The 23,382-nt window shown below is 46.9% G+C and overlaps 1 protein-coding gene across 3 annotated transcripts in view; it reads left to right on the forward strand.

The window, feature by feature from the left end:
- Positions 1 to 23,382, forward strand: part of SPICE1 (spindle and centriole associated protein 1) — a 613,595-nt gene that overhangs the window by 233,575 nt on the left and 356,638 nt on the right. The window lies entirely within an intron of this gene.

Raw genomic sequence — 23,382 nt, forward strand, 5'->3', positions numbered from 1 at the left:
GCTCAGAGCGATCTGTTTGCCATTTTAAGCCTTTCTTCCTTCATTCAAGGGAAAGCTGGTTCACATTTTCACGGACAGCTCCATTGCCATGTGGTACTGCAACAAACCGGGCTGGGTGGAGTCATGGACCCTCTGTCAAGCGACTCTGGACATGGCTGGAACCGCAGGGCATATCCCTGGTGGTTCAACACCTGATGGGTTCTCTGAACGCCAGGACGGGCAAACTCAGCCGTCGATGCCTAGCAGATCATGGTGGCATCTCCATCCGGAGGTGGCGCAAGGTCTCTTTCAACAATGGGGAGAGTTTTGGTTAGATCTGTTTGCCTCTGCTTAGAACGCGCAATGCAAAAAGAACAGATGATGGATGGAATGCTGAACAAATCAAACTTGGATTGAAGGAATGCTGGACAAATCAAACTTTCACCCACAGTCACAGATATGGGCCAAATCCGACATTTTTTTTCATGCCACGCCATTTTAGTTTAGACCTAGCCATATGCAAATCAGTCTGACCCTGCACCCCAGGGTAACCGTTCAGCCCGAACTTCCAGGCTAGGTCCTCCCTAGATCAGAAGCAAGCATCCTGGGACTGGTTTTGGCGTATCACCCTTCATTAGCCAGGCTAGCTCGAACATGGTGACGTAGTGAGCACGGGACCCATGTCTGGGCATACCCTTCCCACTTAGGGCAACAAATGCAAAAAGAACCAATGATGGGTGGAGTTTCCAAGGCGGCTCTTGCCCAGAGACTCTTCGTTTTGAGTGGAGCTCAGGTCTCTAATGCGTCTTCCTGCCCAAACCACTCCTGTTCAGAGTGCTCAAGAAGATCAGGAGAGACCGGGCCCAAGTCATTCTTGTGGCTCCGGACTGGGCATGGAGAGTCTGGTATCCGAGCTTCTGCAATTGAGCATCGATCCTCCGATCAGGCAGCCCATTTGGGACGATCGTTTGTCGGAGCAACAGGGAAAGGTCCTCCACCCAAACCTTTGAACTATACGCCCTCTTGCTGAAGAAAGTGGCCCAATTAGGGTCACTTGGGTCACTCATGCCTATATGCCTTCCCAATAAATGAAGAGTCGAGGCAGTAGAGAATACAAACCAAGTTTATTCGTAATACGCTGCAGCGGAGCCCAGTCTGACCAGTCTCCTTAGATGACTGCTGAGGGGTCTGGTCTCCTTACACACGGTAACACATGTTATACAATTCCAACACCTCAAGAGTCACGCCCAAACTGGAATTCTCCAGCTCAGGCCATGATGAACAAAGAAGGCACATAAGATGAGCAGTGCCACTGGGCTGGGAACATGCTATCTCCGTCCCAAGGCTGTTTGGCAGCTCTCTACCATGTAAAGATGTGGGAACGAGTGTATCTAACGATAAAGGTATGCAACAATGGATAGTACATTCATTAGTGCAGCAAAGTACAAGCTGGAGGCGCAGGGCAGCCTTTCTGCAGAGACTAGCATTATGAGACAGACGCTCGATCTCAGTTACAGAACAATATGGCGTCAATAAAGATGGCGCCATGCATGCTTAACTTAACAAGGAATAGAGGTTTGAACTTACCAAAGGGAGCATTTTAATCATCTAACATTGTGTGGAAATTTAGTGGCGGCAGTTGATACCATCTGCCCTTTCTCCCGAAGTTTGTAATGTTTTTTGGCAGCCAGGCGGCCCTTTACCAAGACCGTGTACACCTGCTGGTGGAACAGATTTGTAAAATATTTTACATAAATGTCTATTAATCCTCTTTCTGCTTCCTTTCTTTAAATTTTGCTTTTTATTTTGACCCTAGCCTAGTAAGGGCTCTGCACTGGGCACTCTCAAAGGGTACCTTTTGGTTTGGTCTGCCTTCCTGAGACTGCCAGACCAAACCTCATTGTTTAAATCTTCTGTAGTAAATAGATTCCTCAAAGGCCTTTTACATATGTTTCCATCTTCCCCTTTCATTATGCCGCAGTGGGACCTTAATTTAGTTCTTACCTTTCTGATTTTTTTCTCCATTTGAACCTCTGTACAATTGCCCCCTTCAGGCTGTTTACCATCAAATCAGCCTTTTTAGTGGCAATCACATCTGCCAGGAGGGTGTGCGAACTGCAGGCTTTGTCATCCAGGGCTCCTTACCTGACAATTTTTCCTGACTAATTGGTTCTTCTCACTAGGGCCTCTTTCCTCCCGAAAGTGGTAACACCATTCCATGTGAGGCAATCTTTCACCTTGCCCACTTTCTACGCTCCTCCGCACCCCTCTGAAGAAGAGAAGTGACTCAGTCTGGACCCAAAAAGAGCATTGTCGTTCTACCTTGACTGCACTAAAGAGTTCTGGGTGGATGACCAACTCTTTGTGGGGTACATTGGCACGAAGGAAGGTTGTGCGGTGTAGATGAGTACAATGGGTCTGCCTCAAAATTTGCTACGCTCTGGCCAAAATGCAGCCCCCTGAAACCTTGAGGGCTCACTCTACCAGTACTAAGGCAACTACCGCATTGCAACTTGAAGTTCCAGTCGTTGACATTTGTCAGGCAGCAACGTGGGCGTCCCTGCACACGTTTACCAAGCACTACTGCTTTGACAGTCAAGTCCGCAGGGAAGTCCTTATTGGCCACTCTGTCATGCAGGAATTCCTGGTCTAAACTTGTCTGCAGTCCTCCCTCTAGGGATGTTATTGCTTAAGTATCTATTCAAAGTTAAGGAATCTGCGGCTAGATGTCTCTATCAGATGGCCAAGTTACTTACCTTTGATAACTCCTTATCTGGCAGAGAAATGATCTAGCCCCAGATTCCTTATGACCCCGCATCTTCCTTGCACTGCGGACAGGTTTCTATTGTCAGGCCAGATCCCTTTCAGGGCCCTAGTTGTTCAAAACACACCAATGTCAGTGCACTTCATGGCTCCGCGCTTCTGGTGTGGAAAGCTTAAAAAGTAACTTGACTTCAGCGCTCCGAGGTGGTTCCTATATAGGGGACGCAGACATCACAACGGTGCAGACGACGCTGAGGACGTCATGCGGAGCTGACTGATGCCACCACGGCATGCAGGGGTATTTCTCAAAGAAAAAGCTTCCGGATCCAGTCTGACATCTGGGAAATTCACAGATAAGGAATCTGGGGCTTGATCGTGTCTCTACCAGATAAGGCATTACCAAAGGTAAGTAACTTGTCCATTGGTGTCGACTTTCTTGAGTGCCTTGTGTATTTCTTCAGTTGTTTGGGTACTGTTCAAATGCTTTACACTTGCTCCTTTGTGTAAGCCCTGCTGCCCAGAGCCACAGCTACCCATGGTTGAGCTTAAGGTTTGACAAACAAAACCTACTGGTCCTAAAGGTGTTGGTAGGTACATTACAAGGTGAGGCCGCACAACCACACCATATAATACACCCTATTTCCTTGCATTGGTGCCTAGTGGTGGGATCCAGAACTTGTGTTTATCAGTACCATACAGTTGTTGAAGCCTTGAGACTACTCACGATACTCCAAGGTGTACACCTATAGGAAGTTTTCCTGCCACCGAAGTAGTTGTTGAGTTGTGTGGACTCAAAGATTTGTTTGCAACGAATTGCTAAAACCTTTTTAAGAGTTGAGAAAAGTTTGAGAAAGTTGTGGCTAAGTTTCCTGTGAGTTTCAACATTTGGGAACATCTTCAAAAAGTTTCTGAAATGTTTGAGGAGCTACTTTTTCAGCACGGAAGCATGGAGTTCTACCTGGCTGACCTGTCCTCACTCAAGAGAAATGAGATGAGAGGGCTCTTTGTGGGGACAGGAAGATCAACATGGGGGCCAAGGCCAGGAAAAATTAATTGATTATGGCCCTCGGAGAATGAAAGGAGGCTCACCGGGTATCTTTACACCTGGAAAAGGAATTGCCCCAAGGTAGTGGGAAAGAAAATCATGTGAGGGACAATAACAGTATCCCTGGTGGGTATAGTGGAAACCTACAACTTCAGTGCACCAAGGGTGGGCGGCACCATGAATAGCCAGAGGTCCCTTTAACAGAGCATGGTAGCACGGGACCCAGAGGATAGTGCCATAGCCCTGTCTGAGAGAAGATTGGCACTGGAAGAGCAAAGGCCTGACTGGGCCTAGAGCCCAGAGAAGATGGTGGCAACAGAAGTATAGCTGGAGGTGTTGACAGGGGTGCCCCTGATGTCAGATTGCCCAAAGGGATTGTCCGTACTTATGTCTAGGGGTTGATATAGATAAGTATCTGAGCTCATATGAGAGCTCTCAAAATGAGAATGGTATACAGCACTGGGGAACACTGCTATGGGAGTTAGTATCAGTAGTGGGTAGGGACCGAGTACTCACACTAGAGGATGAGTTAGCAGAGTTCTACACACATATGAAGGCAGCACTGATTGAACTGTTTGGTTTGACCCCAGAAGAGTATAGGCAGAAGCTTAGGACAACACAAAAGGGGGCTTCACAGATATGGGTTGAATTCATTGACACTTTAGTTAAGGCACTAGATGGTTCAATTAAAGGCAACAAAGTAGACACATTTGAAGGGCTCTACAATGTAATTGTTAAGGAGTATATCTTCACAAATTCACTTGAAGTTGCAACAGCATCTGGTGGACTCTAAGGTATCTGGCCCCAGGGAACGAGGCACAACAGCTGATGAGTGGCTAAGAACAAGGGTTCCTAAAAAGACTGTGTGGTGACCAGAGAGAAATGCGAAAGAGGGTTTAAGGATAAAAAGAAAGATAGCCCAAAGGAGTCCCAAAGGTAGCCCAAGAGGGGAGGAGTCCTGAGCAACATCCAATTCAAAGGGTAGAAGGTATCGGGTAAAGACGTTTGATCCTCTGAAGGCGGGGTGGGGGTTGCTTTGATTGTAACCAGCCAGGGTACAAGAGGAAAGAATCAGCATTCACCTAAAAGGCACCCACTGGTGACCAGTCCAAAGGGTTTGGGTAATGTAGAGTTTGGGTGGGACATTGCCCCTTGAGATCCCAAAGGGTACACAGAGGCCACCTTAATATCCATGGCCACCTAGCAGGGATAAGTATAGGCAGTGGTTAAAAAAACAACTGGGTGAATGCTCTTAGGGATACTCGTGCTGTTATAACAATGGTCATGATTAAACTGGTTTCCCTAGAGCAGATCCTACCTGAAGTGGTGCACAAGATTATCAACACTGACAATGTCACAAAGTTAAACCCTGTGGCTGACTTTGAGTGGGGAGGAGGTAATGGCCGAAAGAAGGTAGCTCTATCCCCCTGCTATCCCAGTAGAGTGCCTGCTTGACAATAATTTGGAAACCTCTGCTTTGGCAGAAGTGGCAAGAAGAAACCATGCATCCAACCTAGTTCTTACTGAATGGGTTCAATCAAACAAACAATTGGGGGGTTTAAAGCACGCTACTCACCCGTGAGGGTCTCAAGGCGCAGGAGGGTGGGTGGGGTCATGCAGCTCTGGTTCAGCTGAAGAGCCACGTCTTGAGACTCTTCCTGAAGGTGTGCAGAGTAGGGGAGTGTCTGATGTTGACTGGGAGCTTGTTCCAGGCTTTGGCCGCGATGTAGGAGAAGGCTCTTCCACCTGCTCTGGTTCTGCAGATGCACGGGGTTTCTGCTAGGGCAAGGTCAGCAGAGCGGAAGTTCCTTTTGGGTATGTGGAAGGAGACTCTCTTGTTGGGGTATTTGGGTCCGATGTTGTGGAGAGATTTGTAGGTGTGTGTGGGTAGCTTGAAGGTTACTCTCTTCTCGATGGGGAGACAGTGGAGGTCTTGCAGGTGTTGGGCGATGTGCTCATGTCGTGGGATGCCGAGGACGAGTCTGGTTGCGGTGTTCTGGATGGTCTGGAGTTTGCGTAGCAGAGATTTGTTGATTCCAGCGTAGAGGGCGTTTCAGTAGTCCAGCCTGCTTGTTGGGAGTGCGTGGATGACGAACTTTCTGGCTTCGGGGGTATCCACTTGAAGGTCTTGCGGAGAGTGTTGAAGCAGGTGGAAGCGACGGTGTTGATCTGTCTGGTCATGGTGAGGGAGGAGTCGAGTATGTGCGATGTTCCAGACGTGGTCCATGGGGTTAAGGGGGTGCCGAGGGCGGAGGGCCACCAGGAGTTGTCCAACGCAGAGGGGGAGGGTTCGACAACGAGGACTTCTGTCTTCTCCGGGTTTAGTTTCAGACAGCTGCTGCTCATCCAAGCTGCGACGTCTTTCATTCCTTCTTGGAAGCCGAGTCTGGTGGTTTTGGGGTCCTTCATGAGGGTGAGGATGAGCTGGGTCTCGGCGTAGGATACAATGCAGAGTCCATGCTGTCTGACAATGGCAGTGAGGGGTGCCATGTAGATGTTGAGGTGCGTTGGACTGAGTGATGATTATTGTAGTTCTCCGCAGTTGGTCTCTGTGGGTTTGGATAGGAAAAGTGCAAGTCTGATCCTTTGGGTTCTGCCGGCGAGGAAGGAGCGGGTGGTTAAGGTGCTCCTCTGTGACCTTGCTTCACTTGGCGAGGAGTGGGTTTGAGAGCGGTGGCGGTGTTGAAAGAGAAGTGTACGCAGTGGTGGTCCGTCCAGAGGGGCTGCTTGGTGTAGCTGAAGCGGAAGTTGTTCCCACCTGCGTAGATGGGGTCGAGGGTGTGCCCTGCCTTGTGGGTAGGGGTGGTGACAAGCTCTTTCAGTCCGATGTTGGTGAGGTTGTCCAGGAGGGCGGTGGAGTTGGGGTCGCTGAGGTTGTCGAGGTGGAAGTTTAGGTCTCCGATGAGTATGTAGTCCATGGCGGCGATGGCGTGGGGTGCGATGAGGTCAGCAATGGTAGAGGCAAACTAAGCGTGAGGTCCGGGGGGTCTGTAGGCAGGGTTGCCACGAAGAGTGATTCTAGGGCTGGTCTGGATCTAGAAGTGAAGGTATTCGGTGGTGGCAAAGGAGTCGCTTGTGGTGGAGGTGGAGAGTCGGAGGGAGCTCTTGTGTGCGATGGCGAGTCCTCCTGGGTAGTTGGGACGGTCCTTCCTCTGGTACTTGTAGCTGTTGGAAATGGCGGTGTCTATGTCGGGGCGGAGGAAGCGTTGGTCCAGGTTTCCATGAAGAAGGCGACGTCTGGCGAGAGGGTGTCGGAGGTCCCAGATTTCTACAGCATGTCCGTGCAGGGAGCGTGTGGTGAGAAGGATGCACTTTTAGGGCTTCGGTGGTGTTGGTGTCCGGCGTAGCGGCGGCGGCCGTGGCGGGTGCGGTGGGTGGTGAAGGTTTGGCATTAGTGACGTTGGGAGAACTGCCCGTGTGTGGTGTTCACCGTGGAGAGTTGGCAGTTGTTGTTTTTGTTTCCGGTGTTGAGTGCGAGGATGGCAGCTGAGTCATAGCGTTGGGTGGTCAGGGAGCCAGGGAGCCAGGGTCCCTGGAGCTGGTTGCGTTGTGGATGGGTGCAGACGGGCTTGCCTTTGATGTGCCCGCTGCGTGCGGCCGCCATTAAATGGGGAATGGGGGAGGGAAGCACAGCTGGGAGGTGGGAGTGGGAACCTACAGGGGTGTGCGGGGGCAGCAGCAGCGGGAAGAGACCGGGCAGGGAATCAGCACTGCAAAACAGATCAAACAGAAAACGGGCACAATAACAGAAGAGACACAATAAGAGAAGAGCTACAATAAAAGAGAGAGGACACAATAACAGAAAAGACACAATAACAGAAAAGACAGAAAAAACAGCACAATAACAGATAACCAGAAAAACGGGCACCAACACAAGACAGACAGCAGCGGACCAGCAGAAGACCAAAGCTCTCCCACTGGACCACCAGGGATGAGGTGCTGGCAGGAGCCTGCAGGTGGAGGAGGGCCTCGAACACCTACCTGCACAGGGCAGTGCACAGGGCAGTGCACAGGGCAGTGCACAGGGCAGTGGCAGAGCAGCAGAGCTGCAGGAGGAGAGAGCAAGTCTCTGACCTTGAGATTAGAGGTCTTGCTTGCACATCCACGCAGAGGCTGGCATTAAATTGGGAAGGGTGAGGGAAGCGCAGCTGGATGGCGGGAGCGGGAACCGGCAGGGGGAGGGGCTGCGGGGGCAGCAGCGGCAGGAAGGGACCCGGCAGGGAATCAGCGCAGCAAAACAGATAAGACAGAAAACGGGCACAATTAGAGAAGAGACACAATAAGAGAAGAAACACAATAAGAGAAAGGACACAATAACAGGAAAGACTGAAAAACATCACAATAACGGTTCAACAGATCAATGGGCACAAACACACGACAGACAGCAGCAGACCAGCAGAAGAGCAAGGGTCTCCCACTGGACTACCAGGGATGAGGCGCAGGCAGGAGCCTGTGGGTGGAGAAGGGCCTCGAACACCTACCTGCACAAATCACTGCACAGGGCAGCTGTAGCGGTACAGCAGCCGAGCTGCAGGGGGAGAGAGCATGTTTCTGACCAGGAGGTTGGGGAAATTACCAGAGCACCAGAGGGCTCAGAGGGAGAGTCAAGGGGTCCTGGAGCCTGAAGTAATGCCACAGGCCCCGAGAGCCAAGAGAAGGGACCGGAAAGTTGCAGTCCACCTTCCAAAGGTCCTCAGAGCCAGAAGGAGATCAACCCTCTGGGAGAAGACCTGGCACCTGAAGAGGACACTGCTGCCCTAGAAGACTGGCTAAACTTGGCAGAGCTCCAGGAAGCTGGAGGTCCCTCTAGAAAGGGCCTCAGTCAAGGAGAAAGGACATGTCCCTCTCTAGAGGCCCTCCAACAGGTAGCAGTCAGACTGGAGCAAGGGGATACCATTGGTACCCATAAGGTATACTGGAAGGAGGGTGTCCTATACAGCAAGGCAAGGGACCCCAATCAAGGGGCAACCAGAAAACTGATGGTCCCCCAGCAGTACATGGAGTTCTTCCTTAACCTGGCCCATGCTATCCCCTTAGCTGGACACCTGGGGTGGACCGGTCAAGCACTTCCAAAGGATCCAGATGTCTGAGAAGGTGAAGGAGTTTTTTTCGCTCCTGTGTTACCTGGCAACCCAGTGACCCCAAAGGGGGCATGCCAAAGGCTTACCTGATAACACTTCCAGTAGTGGGGGCTCCCTTTGAGAGGTTGAGGATTGCCATTGTTGGTTACCTAGACCTCCCCTACAGCCTTGGGGAAGAGATTTATCCTGGTGAAGTGGACCATGCCGTGGAATCCTCACCAGGGTTAGGTTCCCTAAGGAGATGATCTCAGAGACACACATTTAATTTCTGCCTATCTGAAGGCTCTGTGGAATGAGTGTGGTGTGACTTACAAGTTCACCATTCCCTACCATGCACAGGGTAACAGACTAGTTCAAAGATTCAACAAGACCATTAAAGGCATGATCCTGGGGTTACCTGAAAAACTCAGTAAGAGCTGGGATGTCCCTTTCCTATGCATATTTGCTTACAGGGAGGTAACCTAAAAAGGAGTCTGGTTTAGTCCCTTTGAGCTAGTCTTTGGACACCCTGTAAGAGGCCCACTAAGCTTGGTTAGAGAGGGTTGGGAAAGACCCCTCAAGAAACGAAAGCGGGACATAGTGAACTATGTGTCTGGCCTTCGCTCTAGGATGGCTAAGTACAGGAACAAGGTGAATAAATACATTATGACCAGACAAGAACTTGTGAAGCACTGGTATAACCAGAAGTTTCCATGGTTGAGTACCAACCAGATTAGTTGGTGTGGGTCTTCGAGTCTTTGGCACCTGGAGCACTGCAAGACAAGTAGTCTGGGCATTACACCATCATAGAGAAGAAGGTGGAAGTGACCAACTTGGTATACTTGGGTACCTCCAGGAGCCCTCACATGGTCATCTATATGAACAGGCTTAATGACCATGATATGGTACACCTCACCATGTTGATGGTGACAAATGGAGGAGAAGTGGAAGTTGGAAGTGTGGAAGGAGTAGTTCTCTCATCCACACTGACAGATCAGTTGCAAAGGGACTGCTATCACTTGATGCAGCAGTTCGCTGGACGTTTTTCTCTTACCCAACCTATGGACACCAGTGACAGGTTACCTGTGGAGCAAAATATGCAGGTTGTCCGACCAGGTTGTGTAAAGCATCAAGGCTGAGGCTGGCTAGATCTTTGGTTTGGGGGTGATTGAGCTCTCCAGTAGTCCATGGGCCACCCAGTTGTACGGGTGCACAAGCCCTAAAGATGGGAAGCTTGAGATGAGGTTCTCTGATTACAGGGACCTCAAAGCAGTTGTAAAGACTGATTGCCCACCCCGTACCAAGAGCTGATTTGCATTTGTCCTGACATCAGGTTATTGACGGATATCCCATACCCCAGGTTCTAGGAGAGGTCAGTTTTTTTTGGGGGGGGGGGGGGGGGGGGTTGACACATGAAGGCCACTTTCAATTTAATGTGATGCCCTTTGAGTTGAAAGATGCACCTTCTAGAGGTTGGTGAATCCAGTACTTTCAGGTCTGGAAAGTTTCAGTACAGATCATCTTGATGGTATAGCTGTATTCAGGTCCACCTGGGATGATCACTTAGTCCACCTCAAGGAAGTCCTTCAGGCCCTGCAGGAAGCTTGTTTGACTATCAAGGCAATTAAGTGTCAGATAGGGCAAGGCTCTGTTCTGTACCTGGGCCACCAAGTTGGTGGAGGCTATGTTCAACCTCTTCAACATAAGATCTAGACAATTATTGCCTGGCAAGCTCCTTAGACACAGACCCAATTCGGAGCCTTTTTTGGTCTGACTGGGATGCTGAATTTGAAGAACAGCCAAGTATGGGGTTTTTCGACCCTGCTGATATTACCCAGAGTTTTCCCTGAAGGGATGTGGTATGAGGAGTTGGGTAACGCCCTCGTCCGGCAGGCAAGAAGAGTGCATCTTTTGCACTGGTGATAAAACAGGTTCCAGCAGTGAAAGTGAAAGCCAACTTTCTGACAGAAGTACTGCAGCCTGGGCAGAAAAGCTCAGAACCCATGCCCCCATTTAATGAAGCCCTATTAAGCATCCTCCAGGGGGCCTGGTCCAAACCCCATTTGGAGGTTCGGGTGAATCAAGTGGCCTGTCTCTCATCCCACTCCTGAGAGTGTGGTGGTGCAGGCTTCCTCAGCAAGGGTCAATCCAAGACCTTTCCCCACTGTCCCCCTGGTCAGAGAGTCCAAGAGGCTGGACACATTGAGAAAGATCTATTCCTCTACCTGTTTGTCCTGCGGTCTGTTGATGCCAGGCAAGGTTATGCACTTCCATTCCTCCAGACCCCACCACAAATGCTACAGTCTATACACCGTTTATCAGAGGACCATCTGTCTTTGTTACACAAGGCGGTGCGGGCTCTTTTGGCTAAAGGAACCATTGAGAGGGTTCCGACAACCAGAAGTAGGTGGTGGTTGCCGAAAAACAGACTGAGGTCTCCATCCTATTCTGGATCTTCACCCTCAACAACTTTCTGAAAAAGGACAGGTGCAAGATGCTCACCCTTGCCCAGGTTGTTTCTACGCAGAACCCTGGAGACTGGTTGGTAGCTTCAGGCCTGCAGGATGTTTATTTTCATATCCCCGTCTTGAAGGCCCACATGCATTACCTGCGGTTCACAATGGGTTCTGTGCACTTTGTTAGCTGTGCTCCCTTTTGGCCTCACCAGTGCCCCTTGGTTGTCCACGAAAGTGATGGTGGTTGCTGGTCACCTTCGGGGGTTGGGGTTTGCAGTCTTTATCTACCATGAAGATCAGCTGTTAAAGGCGGGCTCGCCCACCTCCAGACTGCTGTGAACCTTCTTTATTTGTTGGGGTTCACAATCAAAATGCTCAAGCCACACATGACTCCTTCCATCAGAGTTATTCTGGACACGGTACAGTTAAATGCCCTACTGACCAGCGCAGAAAGTCCAGGGAATTTGGGCTATGATCTTGATGCTTCAGTCTAAAGGCTGTATTTCAGTGAGACTGGCTCTGAGGCTACTGGGTCTGATGGCCTCCTGCATTCTGCAGGTAAACCACTGCAGATGGCATATGCGGGCTCTGCTGTGGGATCTGAAGACCCAGTGGGCAGCAAAACAAATAAGGGTATCCTTCTCCCTAAACAAAAATAGGGTGCAACTACAGAATAATCACCATCTTAATGAACAAAGAAAAAGGAAGTCTTTTTTTCTTTTTTATGTATAACCCTCACTCACTGTAGTAGTAGTAGTATGTTTCATCAACGGGTTCATCCTGCCTCCTAAGGGCCAGGATGGGCTCTGCCTTTTTCCAGGGAGTTCTTAGAATATTATGGTGCCCGGGGGAAGCCAAATATAATGAAAATGTCTCATCCACAGGTACTGGGACCATTATATCCTCCATTGACCCTCTTTAACTGATTTTATATTATGTCCATCCACCCTGCGAATAAAGGGATACCTAGGTGGGTATGAGACATTTTTATTATATTTATGTCTAACTACAATCAGGCCCCATGCTCACTGTGTCACCGGAACCAAGCTGACCCTGGCTGATGAGCCCCTAACTAGGGCAGAGCCGGTCCTTGTGTGGAAATATGGATTTTTATGATCAGTTATGTCCCCTATCTTGGACCCCAACGGTTTCATGTATAAATCACAAGTACATGTATGTTCCCTCCAGTTCCAGTTATGAAGACGCAAACACATGTGCGTCCACCGCCAACATGTCCTCTTTCAGATCCGCCATGAATGGGCCGGATATTCTATTCCTAAGTATGAAAGGCCACCGGCTTTATATGGTTCATTTATCCCATTTTACAGTCCAGGCGAGTAGGCCCTGATTCTGCCATTAAGCCTTTTCCTGCCTTCTGCCTCTGAAAGCTCCAGTCTGAGCTCGCATCTGTATCCATGAACTTTGTCCTACTCCCTGCGCGGCTAACGGTGCCTGACTCGGCCTGTCGGCCTATCTGCCTGCCAAAAACTGTATTTCACCTTCAAGATTATCTGCTCTGCTCCGCTCCTCATCCAATGCATTCCTGTCTAGCAGTTTAAGTAAACATTCCTCTAGCTACCGTGTAAAAGGGCCCGGCTTCTCTGTCTTTATGCAAGTAATTCATAGCCCTGTTACTATGGAAGATTTCTGCCCTTGCATCTCATGTAGACACTTAGACGCTTGTACACGCACTAACAGTCAGTATAGTCAGTATAGAATAAGATTCTATCATAAGAGACCTCTCCTTTTGGATAACATAGTTCTTTAAACATAGGATGTTAGATATGATTCGGGATTAGGTTGACATAACCCCAGACTTCTGTCTCCACATGTAGAGCTAAATGTCAAGTCCCCTTCACCCTCTAGTTACACGTCAATCACACGTCATGCTGCTGCGCGCGCATCTCTGCCAAGTATTTTTGCTGACATTGCGAAATTCTTTCATGGAACCACCCATTTGTGACATCATACCTAATGACGTTCTTTAGTTACGCCTAGTTACACCCATTTTAGTTACGCATGTATGTTTTTATCTCTGTTATCAACTGTTACGCCTCCTGCATCTGTTTCACTATAATGCCTCTTCTATAAATATGATTATCTGTCAATAAAGTATTGTCCTTCACTTCCTGAACCTTCGTGGTGACGGAATATGGAGTCCTCAATTCGAATTGATTTTGGAATAAAGCCCGTTCCGAACCTCTAATACCACGGATTCTGCCTCTTATTTTACTGAGCTATTATTATAGATTTTCCGCATCAAATTAAGTACCGGTAATTAAATTATTTACCACATATATGGCGCCCGAACAGGGACACTTTCTCATCTCACGCGCCGGAGGTGCGTTGCAGGCCCGGTCTCCTGCCACAGCTGGACGGACAACAACGCGTACCCACAGGATTTCCTGTATCTCCCTCCTGCCGAGCGGGGGTAACTGAGGCTGCGATCAACACCCAGACGAGGCGGTGAGAAGTGCGAAGTATCCCGACCAGAGCCTAGCTGAGAGAGCAAGATCCGAGGTATACAGAGGCCCACCAGGTTCCGAAGTTCCGAAGTTTCGAGTCGAGTCCAGTCCGGTCCGAGTCCAGTTCAGTTCAGTTCCGAGGCCTTCCGTTCCGAGCTACCCGGTGAGTACCATTGTCGGGGAGGCGTTCTGACGTGCACATAGGTTGTGCCGGTCAAGACGGGTTTGGGTACACAAATCCGGTCTGCACTGTTTCAGCAGTGTATCTGTACTGTTCAGCAGTATATCAAGTATGTCTAGTATATAATTCAGAATTACCTAGTTAGTGCCGAGTATTATGCTTAGTGACTAGTTCCCTAAATGGCCACCATTGTTGTTCATTAAATGTTAAATGTTAAAATGTTTTAAATACGTTCTGCATATTGTGGTGTGAATGACTGTTCATTATTGTGTTTTGTTGTATTAAACGTGTTCAGAATTAGGTATCAGATCAGTTCTCAATATGCCGCTCTTTTCGAAATTAAGACAGATCAAAACTAGAAAAGGGGTACTCGAAGAAGCTGTTCCCATTCCTCCTAGGGACACTCCAGGGTACTTCATGTATCATAAACATGGCCTAGACGCCATATTATTTCTTGATTTATGGGCAGACTACACCAAGGAATTACCAGAAAGTCAGAGGTGGCCCGCAGCTGGGACCTGGGATGCAGATTGCATCATGAAAGTAGAGGAAGAATTATGGAAAAAGAAAGCTAGACAATCACAGAAAGATGCCATTGAATTATGGCGTAAAGAATCATATAGACGTACAGAAAAAGCACTCAGACAGGAAGAGAAAAGTAAGGAGAATTCAAATAAAATCCGAGAAAATCTATTAATTGAAGAAGGTACTCGAGTAAAATCAGAACAAGTAGACAGACAAACAAATGCCCTTATGAATGGTATGTATCCTCTTCTGGCCGAAGGGTTACCTAAGGCTACTCCGGAGATACCAAAAGACTTGCCACCCCCATTGTTTCCGATAAAAGCACATCCCAAAGGGCATCCCAGAACCGCAGAAGATGTTTTCCTTTCTTCTTATTTAGACGACGCAGCTCCCGAGTATGCTAATACCGCGCCACATAGACCGCCTGCCGAGGGGGTTCAACGCCAAGACCCTCCTCCGTCTGTACCTCCGCAACAACAAACTCCGATACAAGTTCCGGCAAGCACATCTGTTTCTACAGCTGTACCCACACCTATGGTTGCTATATCACGTTCAACGAATCCTTTCACATCCAGCACCCCAGGCGGTGCTACAGGAGGTACAACAAACATTTTTTCCACGCCACCCAGAGTAAATAAACTTTCCTTTCAAGAATTAGCCCACCAACGTACGCCCAAACTAGTAACTCCCGACATGCTTAAGGAACTTCTAATAGATTGTAGATATGATCCTGTGCCCGGCAAAGAGGACGAAATGCTGCTGGCATCATTACGTATCCGACGAGCTGCAATATATTTAGGGAGGCTACCAGGAATGACTACACATTTAGAAAATATATATCATTTTGTCCAGTCAGGGCGAGATTCTGAGAGTATTAATAGAGCCATGGAGTACCAGAAAGTGGAAATACAGGGGGAACTGTTACGTTTTCTCATAAATTGTGTGATCAGAAATCAAGACCGACCAGGAGTAAATCCGGAAGAAATGCAAATTCTTACCACATGGAGTCGGAATATATCAGAAGGGAGACATGATAAACGATTAAGTATAATAGCTATGTGCCGAAAAATCCACAAAGAAGTAGAACGAATACACGAAGAAAGATTAGCAGTAGACCAGCCTGAACAAACCGAAGAGGAGGAAGAATTAGAACTGCCCACAGGACAGTTAGAAACAATGGCCTATGTAGGTAGAGGAAGATCTTGCAATAATACTAGATGCTTTACTGATCCGATACGTCCAGATAATAACAGAAATTTCCAAACACCTATAATAAATATAAGGTCCCCCGAACATGCGTTCCAAGCCGCTGACAAATTACTCCGAGAACGAAGGGGTTATCATATACTCGATTCTATGGACGAACAAGAATTAGCCAGGTCAGCCGTTCACTGGGTTGACAGTCCCGGAAAATATAGTGATGATACATTAGCGCACACGTTTTTGAACCTCACCCCAGATGAACAGCGTTTAGCTGGTATCTATATGATTCAACAACTCCTTATATTATATAAAAGCCAACACTCCGATCCTGGTCCCTTACCTGATATATTGACTGAACTACTCACGAATAAATGGAGAGGTTCAGGTACTGAGTTAATTAGAGAAATACTAGAATCCAGAAAGCAGTACATTCTTTTTGTATGCCCCGAACATGTCTCACTGCCCATCAAGGAAAGAACGACGTATTATATGGATAGACAGAATCCCTTACGCGAAGTGCACCCGATAAAAGGTGATGACAATCAGTTTAAACGTGTGTTTGTATACACACCCATATCCAAAATGGAACTATTAGAAATGAAGAAAGTGGTACCCAGTCATGACAAAGACCCAGCGGGTTTCCACCGTGAAATTAAAGACATGTTGCTCATGGGAGAGTATACCTATCCCGACATTATGAAAATATTAAAGGTATTAATGCCTGCGGGCATTTACGAAAAACTCAAGGAAAAGGATTGGGAGGTGGGAGACCAAAAGATAGATTGGACAGCATTAGAAAACGAAGAAACAGCTCGAGGTCCAGGTTTAGGGCTTGGGGAAAAGACCAAAATACTACCAGGTTTATTAGTACAGGTACTGCCACGTTTATTAACTACGAAAAAGGAAGACTGGGGTGCAATCTCAGCCTGTAAACAAAAGCAAGATGAAGACACTAGTGATTTCTATGCCCGATTCGAAAAATGTTTTGGTATAAATAGTGGAATAAAAGCAAGTAGCGAATCGTATCCACATCTGTTTGTGACAAAATTAGTTGAAAATTCCTTGCCCCAAGTTAAGAATAGAGTATTGAAATTCGAGAGTACCTGGCAAGGTAACACTCCGTCACAAATGTTACAAATGTTACAGTACCATCACAATAGAATTAGAGAGGAACAAGAACATGAACAAAGACGCATGAAAGACACGAAAATGAAAATGCTAGTTTCCCAGACAGTTCCAGCTGACGGTCATAAAAAGGGTATGACACAGTCCAGTGTTTCACCAGGTCCTGTAAAAGGGACATGCAACTATTGTAAACAGCCAGGTCATTATGTACACGATTGTCCAGTTTTAAAACATAATATCGCCATAGGTAATACAAAAGAAAGACCACGGCCACTTAGACAGGATCAGAACAAACAAGGAGCCCCGCAGCATGCACAGTCCATGCCAGCTCCACAACAGTCTATGCCAGCTCCACCACCGCAGCCTATTGCTGCCACACAGACAACGACACAACAGATGTACCAGACCGCACAGTATGACTATCCTGATTATCAACGATACTCATGAAACAGCCTAGAGAGGGAAGTTGGCTTACCCCTTATTGAGGTCCCTGTAGATCAAGAAGGACCTTATGTACACAGTGAATTATTAGGCCAAGACAGAAAATTTTTACTTGATACAGGGGCAAGCCGAACAACAATAAAACGTAGTGAAGTTCCAGGGGCACCCCTCTCAGGCTCACAGAATATTTCCCTTGGTTTTTCAGGAAAACCTATCATTAACGAAGTATCACAGCCTCTTCCCCTTACGATTGGTCCTTTGACACGAACTACAGATTTATTGCTTACTAAATCATGTCCAGAAAACCTGTTAGGTATAAAAACATTGAAAGCTCTAGGAGCTATAATATGTTGTTCTCCGGAAGGAGTAAGATTGTTTTTACGTGATTTCAAAGGGCACTACGTGTCCCGAGACATGGATCACCGACTGCAGACTTTACCCGCACATTTATGGGCACAAGGCCCTACAGATGTTGGTTGCATGAACATTACACCATATCGAGTCACACTAAAGACAGGAGTGGTACTACCACGAATGCGACAATACAAGTTACCCCCAGATGCTGTAGTGGCTTTACTGCAAATCATTGACGAGCTTATTACCCAAGGAGTGGTTGTGGAAACTGACTCCAATGTATGTAATTCCCCGATAATTCCGATTCTTAAACGAACTGATCCAAAAGCCCCGCCAGTATATCGATTGGTTATTGATCTGCGCGAATTAAATAAATGTATTGTACCACAATACCCCGTAGTCCCAGACATTTCTTCATTACTGACAGCCATTGATTCCGAAGCAACATTCTGTACTGTAATTGATCTCAAGAATGCTTTTTTTAGCGTCCCAATAGATCCGGAAAGCCAATACTTGTTTGGATTTAGTTTAAATGGACGAAGCTTTAAATTCACACGCGCACCTCAAGGATTCACAGAAAGCCCCAGCATCTATAGCCAAGCACTGAAACGAGAACTTGACAGTATACACATGCCAGTCAACACTGCCCTGCTTCAATATGTTGACGATCTGCTGATCACCGCTAGAAGCGAACCTGAATGTGAAAAAGCCTCACTGACGGTTTTACAATTTTTGGCCGAAAAGGGGCACAAGGTGTCCCCTTCTAAGCTGCAATTCTGTGTTCAGCAAGTTGTTTACCTTGGTCACTCGCTGTCCAAGGAGGGAAGGCAGCTTACACCCGATCGCATCCAGTTAATTGCTAACATGCCAATACCCAAGACACAAAAGGAGGTGCGGGCTTTTATAGGCCTCACTTCATATTGTAGGCAGTGGATCCCTCAGTATGCATTTCTAGCAAAACCACTCATTCAGTTGACAACACAGGAGGCAGCCACATCGACTGTCCTCCCTTGGACTCAGGAACATACACAAGCTTTTGAAAGCCTAAAGAAAGCTTTATGTCAAGCACCTGTTTTAGCAACACCATGTTACAATAAACAGTTTACACTCTTTGTTACAGAACGCGAAGGTACTGCCTTGTCAGTACTCACACAGGAACAAGCAGGATCACACAAACCATGTGCTTATTTTTCTAGTACATTAGATCCCGTAGCTCAGGCTCTGCCTGCGTGCCTGAAATCAGTGGCAGCGACAGCTTTAGCAATCAGACAAAGCGATGCCATAGTGTTAGGACATCCATTGACAGTACAAGTACCACACGCAGTAGAGGTTCTCTTGAACCGAACGCAAACACAACACTTGACTATAGCAAGACTCACCGGTTACGAATTAACATTGTTTCAGCCACACATAGAAATCAGACGTTGTAGTACGTTAAATCCTGCTACACTGTTACCAGTAGACGGAACAGACCCACTAGCACATGATTGTATTGAAGTTATTACTATCACGACGAAACCCAGACAAGACTTGACAGACGTCCCATTGTCAGACCCAGACCTGACATTGTATGTCGATGGTTCATGTATGAGAACAAGTACAGGAGAGCTAGTGGCCGCGTATGCAGTCACAACAGACACTGAAGTCATTGAAACAAATTGCATAAATACCTTGTCAGCTCAAGCAGCAGAGCTCATCGCTCTGACACAAGCCTGTATTCAAGCCACAAATAAGAAAGTCAACATATACACTGATTCGCGTTATGCATTCGGAGTTGTACATGACTTCGGCGTGCTGTGGCGAGAGAGAGGTTATTTAACTTCTCACGGTGCCCACATTCAGCACGGACCCCTCATTCATGCCTTATTAGATGCAATACATCTACCCGCTGCAATATCAATTATGAAATGTAAAGCTCATACGAAAGTTACTGATATCATTTCCCAAGGCAATGATCTAGCTGACAGAACAGCTAAACAGACTGCTCAAACTCACACATCTGACATGACAAAGACAATAGTTCCGACACCAACACATTGCATGATGGTTAAGGACCCCGCTCTTGACGTAATTGACATACAGACACATGCTACACCAGATGAAATAAAGAAATGGACTGAATTAGGAGGGATCCAAACGGATCAAGGATGGATGACGAAGGAAAAATCTGTGTGGTTCCTTCCTGATTCTATGGTTCAAGTTATCATTAATACAATACATAGTCCAGCCCACCTAGGAGAAAAAGCTATGCTAGACAGCATTCAACACATTTGGTTCAACAAAAATTTACGAGCAGCAGCTAAACAAAAAGTTCGTACCTGTATGATCTGTTGTCAGTTTAACCCAGGTAAAAGCATTCCCGTAGAACAGGGTGGATTTCAGCCTCCTGATCACCCTTTTGAAGTCCTCCAGATGGATTATATCCAGATGGAACGATGTCGAGGATTCAAATATGTTCTCGTAGTTGTCTGTGCTCTTTCCCGTTGGACAGAGGCATACCCGGTTTCAGATTACACTGCCCCGACTACTGCCAAACAGTTAGTTCGAGAATTCTTCCCACGGTACGGTTTACCACGTGTTGTCTACTCAGATAACGGCCAGCCGTTCTCATCCGAACTAATGAAACACGTTTCACTTTTGTTAGGCTACCAATGGAGATTTCACTGTGTCCGACACCCCGAGGCAGCAGGTCTCGTGGAACGACATAATCAAACTCTGAAAATTAGATTGTCCAAAATATGTAGAGAGAAAGGTGTCGACTGGGTAGTAGCCTTACCAGTTGCACTCTTTTACATGAGAATGGTAGCACATTCTCGAACAGGGCTATCCCCTTATGAGGTGATCTTCGGTAGACCACCAAATATGTGGGGGACGCCTATACCACGCAAAATAACTGATGTTGACTGTAATATGCTGACAGATTACTTGGCTTCCTTGATGTCTGCACTACAATCTTGTCGTTCACAGGTAGCTGCAGCCTTTCCCGACAACACCGAGGTGAAACCCCATGACGTAGTTCCCGGGGACCTGGTGTTAGTGAGGAATTTTGACCGGAAGACTCAGCTGGATCCTAGGTGGAAATCGCCTCAACTTGTACTGCTCACCACGAGGACAGCCGTGAAGATCGAAGGTCGCAAAGGTTGGATACATTCAAGTCACATCAAGAAATTTCATGGACTACCGTCTGATGTAAACGATACACCTCGCGTGTCTTCACCGATTGACTCAAAGCTTCCTTTGGTTGAACCGAGTGATAAGGAACTATATAAACTAAAACTACGGTCTAACAAGTCAGACAATTTGATTGTTTAAGTCCTCTCCAAGGTGAATCGGTCGAATTTGTCTCTGACATGTATCCCCTAGACCTGAATAGAGAAAGAAACCGAAGGATGCAGTTGAAACAACATGCGTACTGTAAATCACTGCGTAGTCATTGCACAGTGACGTTATTAATTTTGTTTTTCTTAAGTCTTTTAATAATCACTGCAAGTATATTGTTGCACATATATTATCCTATTTCTAAACATGTTTACAATGTTACTGTTGAACATTCTTTTAGTGAATTACCCCCGCATGAGTTGTCCTATAGATTTGCGCTGCGCAATAACACTTTTATTAGTATGTTACATCATTCCCATCAGGCTAGCAATGCTACAAATTGTTGGATATGTGGCCGACTCCCTCCCTATCAGAACTATAAGGGAATTCTGCCTCTCTTTCCATATCCGTTCACACACAATGGCTCCTGTGGAGCATGGTTTAGTTTAATTAAATCCCTAGATTCGAATTCCGCAGTTTATCAAGACAACTGGGTATGGGGAAACCTGAACTTAGTTTTGCTTAAAGTCTGCTACCCTAACAAGGAGGGACTTCCCAAAAGAACAGGAACTGATCTAGAAAATGAAGTATATGGATTAGGTAATTTCACGCTTAATCTCATGATCCTGAATATTGAATCCGAAGCTGCACCAATTTTGCCTGCTATGTCAGTATTTCCAGTTAAAGGTGAATTATGTGTAAGAAAGAATGGTTCCATACATATGGGCCATAGTAGATGCACCACTGTAATAGAATTCAGTGATCAAGGCAAGTCTACATTTAGAGCTTCTCGTCATTCCTACTTCATATGTGGCCAGACCGCATATATACGTCTACCTCTAGACTGGGATGGTACCTGTTACGTAGCATTCCTTCTGCCACCTGTTTTCCTAGCTCCTCCTGATTATCATAGAAATACTCATTTAGTACACAATAGACAGCAGAGAGATCTCCCAATCGTCGATTACACTGAAACAGCATGGGAAAAATACACAGATTTCAATAAAGGTTTCTTTCCTTATATAGGTACAGTCACTAATAGTAAGCTGATACGTAGATTAACCAGAACCCTTGAAGCAGTAGTGAACGAAACTATTTCCGCCTTAGGCAATTTAACAGAAGAGCAGTCTGCTATGCGGATTGTTGTGCTTCAAAATCGTCTTGTCCTTGACGTCATCCTGGCCGATAGGGGCGGAGCTTGTAGGGTCATCGGATCAAGTTGTTGCATTTTCATACCAGAAAATTCGCCGTCTGTATATAAAGCCATAACCCGCCTTCATAAGATTGTAAGCCAGATACACCAGAATCCAGGCACCTGGACTTGGTCCGGTTGGTTCTGGGGCGTGTTGTCAGCCTGGGGATGGAGAATGCTCTCCTTCCTAGGTATTGGCTTTCTCATACTATTCAGTTGCTGCTTATGTCTACAATGTGGGCCAGCGATTTGTGGTCTGTGTGCCACCTCGTGTATCCCACATCTAAGTTTTCGTTCGAGATTCCGGAAGAAGAAAGAAGAACAAATGATGTTATATGAACAGATCAACGGATTGATGAAGATTGATATCTCTTAAGGGCAAGTAGGGGACAAGGAGGGAATGTGGAAATATGGATTTTTATGATCAGTTATGTCCCCTATCTTGGACCCCAACGGTTTCATGTATAAATCACAAGTACATGTATGTTCCCTCCAGTTCCAGTTATGAAGACGCAAACACATGTGCGTCCACCGCCAACATGTCCTCTTTCAGATCCGCCATGAATGGGCCGGATATTCTATTCCTAAGTATGAAAGGCCACCGGCTTTATATGGTTCATTTATCCCATTTTACAGTCCAGGCGAGTAGGCCCTGATTCTGCCATTAAGCCTTTTCCTGCCTTCTGCCTCTGAAAGCTCCAGTCTGAGCTCGCATCTGTATCCATGAACTTTGTCCTACTCCCTGCGCGGCTAACGGTGCCTGACTCGGCCTGTCGGCCTATCTGCCTGCCAAAAACTGTATTTCACCTTCAAGATTATCTGCTCTGCTCCGCTCCTCATCCAATGCATTCCTGTCTAGCAGTTTAAGTAAACATTCCTCTAGCTACCGTGTAAAAGGGCCCGGCTTCTCTGTCTTTATGCAAGTAATTCATAGCCCTGTTACTATGGAAGATTTCTGCCCTTGCATCTCATGTAGACACTTAGACGCTTGTACACGCACTAACAGTCAGTATAGTCAGTATAGAATAAGATTCTATCATAAGAGACCTCTCCTTTTGGATAACATAGTTCTTTAAACATAGGATGTTAGATATGATTCGGGATTAGGTTGACATAACCCCAGACTTCTGTCTCCACAAGTAGAGCTAAATGTCAAGTCCCCTTCACCCTCTAGTTACACGTCAATCACACGTCATGCTGCTGCGCGCGCATCTCTGCCAAGTATTTTTGCTGACATTGCGAAATTCTTTCATGGAACCACCCATTTGTGACATC

The sequence above is a fragment of the Triturus cristatus genome, chromosome 8, assembly GCF_964204655.1.
Source record: "Triturus cristatus chromosome 8, aTriCri1.1, whole genome shotgun sequence".
NCBI classification, from domain to species: domain Eukaryota; kingdom Metazoa; phylum Chordata; class Amphibia; order Caudata; family Salamandridae; genus Triturus; species Triturus cristatus.